This window comes from Macadamia integrifolia, chromosome 5, assembly GCF_013358625.1.
Source record: "Macadamia integrifolia cultivar HAES 741 chromosome 5, SCU_Mint_v3, whole genome shotgun sequence".
NCBI lineage: Eukaryota > Viridiplantae > Streptophyta > Magnoliopsida > Proteales > Proteaceae > Macadamia > Macadamia integrifolia.
In genome coordinates, this window is record NC_056561.1 from 35,539,116 (window position 1) to 35,552,025 (window position 12,910).

Below are 12,910 nucleotides of genomic sequence, written 5' to 3' on the forward strand. Positions count from 1 at the left end.
TTAGGGCTTGTTCCAAGTATGACGTAAATAAGGTTGATTGAAGGGCTACGATATAGATAACGGAGCCCCTTAGCTGTGTCCAGCTTCATTAATGTTCTTAATATTTTTTTTTTGTTTCCTTTAAATTTTATTTTTTCTTTTCTTTGTCTTCTTTTGGATCCATGTAGTCGACCACATTTAGTTGTTGTTATGGCCGGTTGGTAAACAATTATGGAATTGATTTCGGAATAGATTTAGTACAAAATTAGCACTTGGTATACAATTGATAAAATCACTTCAATTCGTACACTGATAATTGCGAAAATATCATTTAAATAAGGCAAATGTCATTTTTCATGTTTTTAACAAATGAGATTATTGAGTAATTGCAAAAATGCAATGACCATTTTCAAGTTCTTAACAAATGAAACTCTACTTGCAAAAAATGCAATAACCATTGTTGTCATGGGCATTGTTAGCAAAAACACATTTAAAACTCCGTTCGAAACGCGTTTTCGTTTTTTACTGTTTTAAAACATGTTTTATCGTATGCTTCCCAAAGATACTTACAAAAACAGCAAACTTCGAGCATTCCCGTTCTAAACACGTTTAAAACATGTTCCCGTTTTTATGGCATTTTTTAAGACTTGATTTTTTAACATAATGTCTACTTAATTGATCATATATATCTCTCTCAAACTCTAATCGACCTGATTCTTTCACAAACTTGAAGTTAACGCAATAGACTATATTTCTCATGATATTACCTTCAACTCAAATTCAATTCACGGACCTCGAAATTGAGCTATAAACTGACGTATTTGCTGAAAAATAATTCTAAAGTGATGACTCCTAACTCTAACTGAACATATATCACTTCGAGAATGTGTTGATTATATTGACAACAATGAACAACACCATAACCCAGTCACTTTGCTCAACAAGACTTTGGGCATGTGTGGTGTTTGAATTTAGAATTGGTGTCAGATGATATTCAATGATATATCTTAAAACTTATAATGAGACATGGGATATATAAGCATTAATGTTAGATATTGTAGTTGTTTTGAACACTAGATGCAAATATTCATATAATAATTCATTAATTTATACAAGTATACTTCAATTTTTTAAGTCCCGTTTGTTTGAAATATACACGTTTAAAACTTGTACTATCCGTTTTCCGATTTTTACCATTCTCTATTTTTTTGACCGTTTATTTGACTGTATCATTCGAAAATTTTTACTGTTTAAAACCTGTACCGTCCATTTTCGTTTTTTTGCCGTTCCCGTTTTTGCTAACAATGGTCATGGGTACTAATACAACGGTACAACCATTAGATTGATAATTTTAATCGTATCATTATAATGCTTTCAAGACACAAAATTAGTGGTTCAAATCACTTCACACACATCGACAAGGCACCCAACTATATCAGTTTATCAAAACCATGTCCTCTCTTCCAGTCTCTTCCATGTCAACTAATGCTGTTTTTCTAATTATTTGGCATTGGCCACTTTCTCTTGGTACTACCTTTGGCACTCTTGGAAAGCTCGTCATCCATCTCAAGGAACATCTTTCCCACATTGAATGAGGCCCATGAACAGCCTGATTCCAATGGCTCTTTATGTTCATCTCCATTGGCTCCAAATTAATTGGGAACATCAAATTACAGTTCTGTGCGATCAAGCTCACAATGTGATCATTGTTTGACGAAAACAGGGCATGCTCTGCTACCTGCCATGTAGCTTAGGTTTAGCTAACATTTTATAAGATGGTACTACAAACACTGAACACAGAATATAGAATTTCTAATCAAATGAATGCCTTCCCTAACACTAAACGCACAATAATAACTGAACAGTTCCAACAACAAACACCCATGGTGAGCAAACCATATGTAACATTCAGAATTCACAAGAATACATTGTATGAAGCATTGCATGCTTCCACATCCATCAGTGTATGTGTACCAAGACTTCTGACAAACATATCACTTCACTTGGCAAGGACCAATACACCTGCACCAGAGTCAAAGCAGTAACACAATGGCATTACCCTAGAACCAAAATACTGATGACAAAGTGTCATCATACAAGTAGGAGGAACCAAACCCTATCATCAGCAACTTTAAGGACATCACAAAATTCTGAAGAGTTACATGTCTCAGGTGAAATTTCTAAAAGGTGCTCAAGCTTGTATGTCAAACAAAACTTGGGAAAAAGAAAGGAAGAGGGCAGATAAACTTCCTTTTGTTTTCGAAGAACAGATAAATAAGAGAAGGGGTTAACATATGCATCCATGATGAGAAATAGGAGTCAAAACACAAAAGGTCTTAGGACTTGAGTCTCTCTCTCATTTTCAATCCGTATGGAGGCACCTCTCTATTGTTTGTTAAACAATAATCTTAATCTTAAGTTTATGAATTTATTAAGGGAAAATGTTGGGTATGCCACCGATATCAAGTATGCTAGCACCCATTGTGTCTATTTCTCTCTTCCTTTTTTTCTGAAATGACCCTCATATCCTTCCTGAACGATCCTCCATCATGTGATTCTATTGGTGCTATCCGCTAGCATACTTGATATCGGTGGCATACCTATCCCTCTCCTATTTATTAAATACTCTTCTACATATTTTAACTTTCCGAATTTAATTAACTTACTTTCTTCACTTCCTTAGTGGACTCCACCCCCACCCCCAACCTAAAATAGAAATCAGGGTGGGTGAAGAACCATAGTGTATGGAGCAGGCAATGGTGCTCAAATGTACACTGAAGATGGCCTTTTAGGACACTCTTTCCAATATCCATAGGTGCATGACTTCAACTGAAATAAAACATAATTATGTAAACAACGTGAGCAAACAAAATAACATTGATACAACTAATCCAGAAAAGGAAGCACAACAATGTTTGGGAGTAAATATGGTTTCATTTGCAGTAAAACTTGGTAAAAGTACATTCATTCTTAATTTTGTGTTCACATTTTATCCTCATCAAGTGGCCACAACTGGTCTTATCCCTGACCATAACAGCATTGGCATTATCAAAAGAATGAAAAATTACTTTACTGATTCCACAAGCTGAAGTATAGAAAAAATGATATCAAGGAAAAACAATCAAAGGAACAATTCCAGTTGTGGCTTCTCTTTGTTCCAACAGGTAAACACAGTAAATGGTTAAAAGCAAGCTGAACAAAAAGGTTTCTCTTCAGGAAAGAATCAAAAAAAAAAAAAAAAAGAATTCTAAATAGAAGGGAGCAAAGCAAGCTCTGCAATGGATTCCAAATAGAATGTTCAAAATGGATTGATCTTTATATTGTATCTGGGGCTTGCTTTTTCCCCATTATCTTTATACTTAGGCTTCATGATCTTGGATTAGTTATCTGTAAGGAAAAAGATAAAGGATGCTCTTCAAAATCTAAAAGATGAACAAAGTAAAATTTGATGGCATTATTCATCCAAAAAAAATAAAATTGATGGCATTGCAATTGCACATGAAATAAAATAAATGAAAACAAATCGATAGGGTTCAAAAAAATTCCAAAAATTAAAGGTAACTGCTGGAATCATTTTGGGGATTCTTGGATCTGGGGTTGTAAACAGAGGGGGAGATGGGGTGTGGCAGAGAGAAGAGAGGGAAGGCTGACTGCGATGGTTGCAGGTTGTGGGTTGAAGGAAGGGCAGAGAAGAAGTACCAGTAGCTTCAGGGGAGACAGTTAGCACGAGATGCCCCTGCACGTTCGTGAGTAGTTTTGGGTAGAAAACTATAGGGCTTTGGGTGAATTTAGGGTTTTTGTTTAATGAGTTTTGATTCCGGATCGTGAAATCATAATAAATATGTCCTCTGTAAAATATGATATGGAAGCATATTTGGAGCCGGTCGGATTTCTGGGAGCGTGAAAGTAGGAGTGTTTTTTTCGCATTTAGCAACAACCTGCTCCAGATTGCCTTATTCAAGTGGTGGCTGATATTATAGACCATGATTCCAGGAGATGGAAATCTGATCTCTTACATAGATGGTTCAATTATGAAGATAAGCAGGCTATACTTCGTATTCAGCTCCCTCTCTTCCCAAAGGAGGACTATAGAGTGTGGGGTGCATCTAGAGATGGGAGATTTTCAATAAAGTCCTCGTACCACTTGCAATGCAACCTCAAATAAGCTAAAGAGAGAGAAATCGTCCTCTTCTAGGCAGAGCAGATGGGATTTGGAAGGCAGTTTGGAGATGTCATTCATTACCTAAAATTTATTCTTTTTTGTGGAGAGCATGTGCAGAGGCTGTTGCTTCGGGAGAAGGTCTTCGGCAAAGAGGTATCCTTGTTGCCTCTCAATGCTTACATTGTGGTGCATCTTCAGAATCTATTGATCACATTATCCTTCATTGTCCCTTTGCTCAAGCCGTTTGGTATGGTTGTTCCTTATCCTACAAAGTTCCCCAAAGTACTGATTTTACAATCACTGATTGGATTAAGGAATGGAATGGTTTCAATTACCTTGGTAAGAAGCAGAGCAGGGAGGTGGTTAGCCTATGTTCTTTCATTGTTTGGACCCTATGGAGAGCTCGAGACGAGTTAGCATTAGGGAAACGGGTTTGGACACCTACAAAGGTCATTCTTGCTGCACAACAAGCTTTTGGGGAGTTCTCTTCTGTCCACTTCCAGCCCCCTCCCAAGAGCATTTCTGCTACAAATCATCCTCCACAGCAGCAGATTTGGTCTCCTCCTGCACAACCTTATGCGAAGATCAATAGTGATGCCTCTTGGTCAGTCAATCGGAAAGTCTGTGGGTTGGGGATCGTGATCAGGGACTCGATGGCTCAGCCTCTTTTTGCAGTATCTGGACCCTCTTTCTTTGCAAGTATTCATGAAGGGGAAGCTCTTGGAATTTGAAGGGGGGATCCTTGAGGCTATTTCTCTTGGTGTGGAATCTATCTTGGTTGAATCTGATTCCAAGGACATAATCAAATGTATTACAAAGCCATCCTTGGCAGCCCCTTCCTCAACTGAGCCAATCATCTTTGATATCCATCATTTATCAACGTATTTCAGGGAATGTAAGTTTTTTATATTTCTAGAGAATCCAACTCCGTAGTGGAGGCTCTAGCCCGGAAGGCCTGTCTAGTTTGTGTAAGACAGTGTGGCTGAATTCCACTCCGTGGTTGATGGAAAATTGTAATTCTCCCTCCATGTGTTCAACACGAAATGAATAAGAATCTTTCTTACCAAAAAAAAGAAAAAAAGGTAGGAGTGTTTCCAATCAGGGCCTAATCAGTCTGAATCGATCATAGTGTTGATTCCTCCCAATCCGATTCACTGATCTTTAAAACATTGTCTACGACCCCACATTTGTTCCCATATTACAAACTTCTATGTTTAATCCTTGGTCCTAAGTACCAAGGATATGGTTATGGGACATTTTTACAAAGTCAAAACCCTCACTCTCTGTTTACCAAACATTTTTTTAGAAAAAAAAAACCCTCAATCGCTCTCTCCTTTTCTATATTATTTCTATCTACTTCCTCGATGAGATAAGCAGAGGGTGATGAGTAAAATTAAATAATCTATGAGAAAAATCAAGATTTCAGTTCCACAGTGACATGTATGCTGCTGATTGCTTCAGTTTGATGCGTGTGCAGGCAATTCTCAAAGCCCATATACAACGACAACAACACTCAGCCTTATCCCAACTTAATGGGGTCGGCTACATGGATCCATACAAAACAATGAAGGGAAAAAAGATGTCTAAACAGGGGGGAAAAAGGGAATGAAGAGATGAGAGATGAGAAAAGAAAGGTGAGACTAGAAAGATGAGAGTGAGAGGAAAAAGGCACAGCCCATCACATCAGGAGCATCTCAACTAGATGGGGTCGACTACATGGATCCTTGCCCTCCCCATGAGAGCAAGACCTCAACTATGGACATTTTAAGCCTACCGCTAGCTCTTTTAGCTCCTTCAATCAAAATCAGATCACTCCTTCTTACTGGGGTATCCTCAAGCCAATCCTCAAAGCCCATATCCTTATCCCAAAAGAACAACAAAAAAATAATGAAAAATCCCATTTATGTTCATAATGCATAGGGAAAAGGTGGTGCCCAGCCTGTCACTCTCTCTCCCTCCCCTTTGGAGATGACCCCAATGTTGGGGATATGCCCACATTCCTAATTACCCTTATAGAGGGTTTTGATGATAACAAACAAATAACTACTTTAACCATAAGTTGTTGAGTGCTACTTGACGAAAGGAATTGGTTTTGAAGAAGGATTCTCACAGTATCAAGCACCAAGAACCAAAGACTCAAGATGTCAAGACATGAAGAACATCTCAAGACAATGACTACTTGAAGACTTAATAGAAGATACACAGACTTCAAGCATTGCAAGCTCAACACGAAGATGGTTGAAGAAGTCCTTACAAGATAAATGAAGTCCTTTCTATGTAAAAGTGTTATTATTATTTTATAATGCGCTCACATCTCATGCATTGCACTCATGCATCTTAGAATGACCTCAGGAAGTACATATGACCAGGTGCCAAGACCTAAAGATGGCTAGAAACATGTTAGGTAAAACATGTCTTAGGAAATTGCTGAGAAAACAGCAATGGCCTCATTCGAGGCATTTTGGGCAACCTTAAAATAGGTATCAGAAGATGGGTTCTTCACCAAAGTTGTAGAGATTCGTTACAAAACCAACACACTTGGAATGAGGCCAATCCGAAGTTGGATAAAGTTATGGCCCATATACTGACAAAAGGTCAGTTTTCCAGCCAGTCGACTTGGACCAATGTTTGTCAAAATCTGAGAGTGACCTAACCAAATGGCGGTCGACTGGGACCCTGCTGGTCTAAGTATCTGGTAGACTGGATTGAGACCGGCTAGCTTGCCTGAATTCACAACGGCTCTCTAACAGCTAGTTTTTTCACGACGACTCTTTTTGGCAGTAGACCAGTAGACACAAAAAGTGACCATTTGAGTGAGATTTCTTGCCTAATTTTGTCCCCTAATCTCACCTATAAATACCACTAATACTATTAATTAATTAACCATTAATACCAAGCATTGGAGACATTTTTCTAGAGCATTTGAAGTGATAAATATTTTATACTTCTTTCCTTGAGCTATTGGCCAACACTTTCTACACAAGTGAGGTTCAAGAATTTACTCAAAGTCTTTTCAACCTTTTTCCATCACTTTAGCAAGCCTACTGAAGACTACTAAAAGGTGCACTACACTTATACTTATATTTCATTATTCCACTATTATTTTTGTGTTAGTCCAAGAGTTAGGTAACTCTAGTATTGGACAATTGTAAGTACACATCAGTCTAGATTGTACTTAAGTGATGTGTAGGATTCTCTTATCCTCAAAAGAGTTGTAAAGTCCCTCTCTACCTATGAAAGAGATTGTACAGATCCTCTCATCCTTAAAAGATTCTGCAAAGGTTTTTCTCCCTACCTACTATACTGAACAGGAAGAGCTAGTGGTATAAATGGAACTTGTAGGGAGTGGACTAGACTCGGATTGAGACGAACCACTATAAATATCGGTGGTGTGATTGTGCATTAATTTACATATTCCATAATTTCTTATTTGCAATCACACTTGGGAACGTTAAACCAAAGATTTTAAAAATCCACCAGTATAACCTATTCACCCCCCTCTAGGTTATTTCAAAAAATGCCCCTCCCATGCCAGTCGCACATTGGTTGAGCTGGTAACTCCAGGAAAGCTAGCAGCGTGCCCTCCCTCTCTCCCTAATGCATATAATACTTTTTTATCATATCAGTTTCTTTTTTGGTTAACAATCTTGCTAGTTTTAATTTATTGATTAAAGTTTTGATGCATATGTAAGTAAGTACCATGTCTCAGGTGAAGGTAGGACTGATATTTCGAATTTGACTATGAAATTTTGATATGTTGTGTAGATCACAAAGATCTACAACTTTCATATAGGAACCAACTTCAAATTTGTAATGTTTTGAGAAAATTTGAAGAATGAAACAAGTCCACGGGAAATGCTAATATTTGATTTTTGCAAAATAAAAAATCGTGAAAATGAAGATATAAAACAAAAAAAAAAATCATGTGTTGATTTGGTTAAAAAAAAAAATAATAATCAGAAATTTTTGGATTTTTTATTTTTATTATTATTGTGATAGATTCCAATTCCGGCCCAAAATGGCCTTGAATCGATAATTTCGGACTAATTCAAGCCGATTACAATCCCCGACTCCCTTTACTTTATAACCTTAGTTCTAACCCATCCAACCTTTTTGGATAGAAGAGTTTTGGTGGAGTAGGAATGAATAGTGTGGTAATACATGAATACATGACAACATTCCCAATAATTTGCAAAATATAGCATGTTTGGTTCATTGAGGGCGGGATCTCTCACTTAATAAGGATTTCGTTGTAGATTTGTATCAAATGTGTGTTTTTTTGCACTCCACTCTCATTTTGGTTTCAGGGTATATATATCAGTATGGAGGATGATACCAAAGCAGGGCTAAGTGGGGAAAAAGAAGAGGGGCCGTACTAAAATGTAGATCGGGATCGACATGGCATGTGTATAGGGGGACTAAAGAATGTTGTCACATCTTCCTCTTCAGTTTTCCTTGAGGTTCACTCTCCCACGAGTACAATTTTTCATTGGTCAGAGCTCTCCAAGCTTACTTGTCTTATTAGTTCAAAGGCTTTATTTGTCTTTGGTTTCATTGCTTGTTTCGTCTGGTTCAATAGACTTACCCCTTCCGCATCAACAAGTTCGAATTTTGACTCAAAGACCATCCACAAACAGTCCTTCATCTCCTTTAATTGCTTCACGGCTTGCTCTGTACTCTTGCCCAATATCCCCAGTGCGCGATGGACCACTAGAAGCCACTCCGGCACCTTAATATTAGCTATAGTGTCCCCCAAAACAAAGGGCTGCTGAACAAATATAAAGGGCATTTACTTTAACTAAATCGATCAAACTTCTACATTATTCAAGTGGGTTAGTTGCATTTTTTGTTTACTCCAATGGAAGAACAAAAGATAGCATCGGAAAATTCCTATCCCTTTCCCTCTACACCCCCTCTCCGACTCTCTTTCCCTTTCTCTCTCTTTCTCCTGATACTTCTCTTTGTCCTCCATTTATCTATATTTCTCCTATTCCATCTTTGTCCTCCCTTTTTCTCTTGTGTTCCCTCTATTGGAAGGCTATCGTGAGAAGAGAAGGAAGGAGGAGTCATGCGAATTGTGCAGACTCCTGCCTTGGTGTTGGTCCTAGTTAGTCTGACTAGGAGAGTCCTAGTTCAGCTAGGACTGATTAAGTTAGTCAGTTTCCTATTATGTTTCGGTGTTTCTAGTTCTATTAGGCTTGTAATAAGCTGATTGAATGGTTATATATTGAATAGAGGAAGGCAGCCCCAATTCAATTGATTGGGACTCCCTCGCACAAATCAGAGGACTCTCTCTCTCTGTTTACACCCTCTCCTCTATGTCCTCCCTTCCCCATCTCATATGGAATACAAAGGGTCGTCTTTTGTGGCACTAATGATGATTTCGCCATTTGCTCCTCTTTTGACCCCATTCTCCTCTCCTAATGGCCTTGATGGCAATGGCGAGGGCACATGACAATTGCGGAGCTCAAAGTTGCCATTGAATCTCCCCGTCTCATATGGAGTGGAGTATAGGTTTCTTGGTCGTTCCTCAACCAACAATGAAGAAATCAGAATCCAACTTTAGAACATTCCCACCCAATCAAACGAAATGGGATGAAATGCTACATGGATTCTCACACTTTGTGTAACTTACATGTAAATATGTAATAGGGTAAAGTGATAGGGAAAGGAAAAGGAAGGAGAACCATTGCAGCATCCCAACCAATCTTGTTTGGTTGGGTGAGAATGTTCCAAAGTTAGGAGATAGCAAAGTGAAGAGAGAGAAAGTGGAATGCTCAAGATCATATACCTTCAAAATCGCTGCAACTTTCATATCATATCCTGGCATCTTTATTATTGATGAAGATTGAAAAAGAGTAAGTTTCTCACACTTTGTGTAACTTACATGTAAATTTTCACCACTGCAGCATCCCAACCCCATCTTGTTTGGTTGGGTGAGAATGTTCCAAAGTTAGGAGATAGCAAAGTGAAGAGAGAGAAAGTGGAATGCTCAAGATCATATACCTTCAAAATCACTGCAACTTTTGTATAATATCCTGGCATCTTTATTATTGATGAAGATTGAGAAAGAGTAAGCAACAGGTGAAAATTGTGTTGGGCAACCCTTTGCAATGAGGTAGTTGAGCTTTTGACCATTGAGTGTTAGTTATCAGAAGGAGTGGATAGAGATAGAGAGTAATTGTTGCAATGTTTCACATATGAATAATGCAAAACTCCGACCAATTTTATGGACCTTTTGAAAGAGTGGGATAGAAGAAACAAGGACCCAACGGGAAAACTTAACATGCCTAAGGCTTCTGATAAGTTTCTACCCCTTATTATATGTTTTTGGGAAAGTCCTCATTGTTTGTTCCTACCCCATCAAAACCCAACAAACAAACAAGGCCTGGGTAATTTCAATTAAAAGAGTTTTTCGTCACCCATGGTGAAGTTTTTTGGAGAATCAAGGGTCATTACTACTTTCATTGTTGCGAGAAGTGTCCTTGAAATGCCCTTAATCTGTTAAGGTTCAATCTAAATGCTATAAAGGTGATGGGTAAAAGAGAGGGTGAAATAAAACTCACGATTTAAAAATAGATAAAGTTTTCCTTCACCTATCACACCTTTGATGATTGGATAAGACCACTCTTGGAACAATGCCAAAGGCATTTAGACTATGATCAACAAAGGGAATAATTTTATGAATTTACCATGGTGAGTGAAGGGAAAAAAAAAATTTTCCTTAAAAAAATGAGGGAGTTTTCCTCCACCATGAGCGAAGAAAAAGTACACCCATCTAGGGTTATTATTTACTCCTCACCTTATGTTAGAGGAAAACTTTCTCCTTTTTGGATTCCCTTCACCAACAGTGAAAGAGAATCTCTTGACCTTAAGTCATTACGGCAGTGGGATAGTCTTAGTTAAGGAGTAGTTTGGACTCCATCTATTGAGTCCGGATCACATTCTCGTATGAGAATGGTTCTTGTATGCCCCTTCGGTTCCTTCCTCCTACAATGAGGCAGATCACTGAAGAAGCTAATGTTCCAACCATTGACTAGGAAAAGTAGTGATAAAACCCCATTTCTTTAGCAAAGAATGAATGACATTGAGCTAGCACGTCCTGGTGCCTCCAGAAGTTGACATCCAATCCAACCTAGTAGTAAGCAATCCGATAAAAGCAACCAAAATATTCCTCTGTGAATCAGGAAAAAACTTGAACTATGCACATATACTTTTAGAAAAAGGGTAAAGCCAACAAACATATAAAACTGGTGCTATTACAGCTACACCTCCCATTTGTCAAGTATGCCAAACAAGAGCTTCTCATTGATGAGAGTGGAAGCAAGAGCTGACCATGGATGATAGACGAATCACCATAGGGTGGGGGCTATCTGGAAATCCTGATCCGGTGTTTGAAACAAGTAGCTTGCTTTCATTCTTTCTTTCCACATTCTGAATGCTTGGGCAAACCAAAGGCTTGCTTTCGCCCAACGGGTGGTCGTAGATCAGCTTTTTTCTTGCTTGGCACATCGTCGATGCATGGGTTCCACCAAATTAGGAGACTATGCTAATAGGAGAGAGAATGAATGGAATCCATGCGTCATCCCAAGGGTTTACTTGGTACCTTATGCATCTCCAATCAATTAAGAACAGCGAGAGCTAGAGTGATAGAGAGGTGGGAGTTCGGGAAAATTTTCCAGAAATTGTGGACAAATTCACCCACGAGGTAGTTGGATGATGTATGTGATTGCCTAGAAACTAGGGTACTACAAGGGCTGACCAGGATAGGAAATGATAGGCTAGGTAAACTCCAAAGAAAACCTGATTGGGGACTAGCCGCAACATATACATGAAAACATGGAATTCAAAAGTAACAATGATCAATATAGACCAAGGTGAAAGCAATCAACCTAATAAGATAACAATTAGGGAAATATAGGGTAGGGAAACATAGGCCGCATAATGTTAAATTAATGCATGAACTTTCATTGTTCCAAAAAGATAGGTGTTGTACTTATAATCTTAGGCTCTGTATGGCACGTTTTTGTTTTAAAAACTTGATTTTGGGTCCAACACATTTTTTTTGTATTTTTGTGATTTTAGAGTGATTCTGCGTCTTAAATGTTGTACGGTAATGCTGAAACAAAAAACATTTTTGTAACCTAGAATAAATAGAAACCTGTATGGTTCACACTTAACAGAATCAATTTTGTTAGAAACCAATACAACAATAATCATAACCTTATCAATTTTGTTAGAAACCAATACAACAATAATCATAACCTTATCCCAACTTAATGGGGTCGGCTATATGGATCCGAGAGAGGAATAGGATTATAAAGAGACAACATAAGTAGGGTGAGGTGAGGTACAAAGTAGGTAAAACGTAGAAGTCAGAGCATCACAGGAATATGCCCTATAAAGGGTCGGCAACTCGGGTCCTTGTCCTCCACAAAACTCTATTCGTGGCCATACTACGATCTAGCCCTACCATATGCATATCTCTTCTTACCAGTTCATCAATAGTCATTTTGGGCCTGCCCTTACCTCTTCTGGCTCTATCCAATTGAAACTGATCGCTCTTCCTAATTGGGGTATCCATAAATCTCTGTTGGACATGACCATACCACCTCAACCGGTTCTCACAAAGCTTGTCTTGGACATGACCATATCACATTTGTTAGAAACCAATATTTACATAAAATGCCATCTACCATGATTGTCAAAGTAGTGATTTTTTAATTAAAAAAAGGATAGTCAAGGGTTGTTATATTGGATTCCAACTAT

At 38.2% G+C, this 12,910-nt stretch overlaps 1 long non-coding RNA gene across 3 annotated transcripts in view; it reads right to left on the reverse strand.

Annotated features, from left to right (window-relative positions):
• Positions 1-1,316: 1,316 nt before the first annotated feature.
• Positions 1,317-12,910, reverse strand: part of LOC122077748 — a 28,351-nt gene continuing 16,757 nt past the window's right edge. For 2 of the 3 annotated variants that reach the window (XR_006139950.1, XR_006139948.1), the window contains exon 3: positions 1,317-1,717. This is a non-coding gene — a long non-coding RNA (uncharacterized LOC122077748). Of the gene's footprint in view, positions 1,718-2,645; positions 2,809-12,910 lie in introns of all 3 variants that reach the window. The other variant, XR_006139949.1, reaches the window with a different exon arrangement.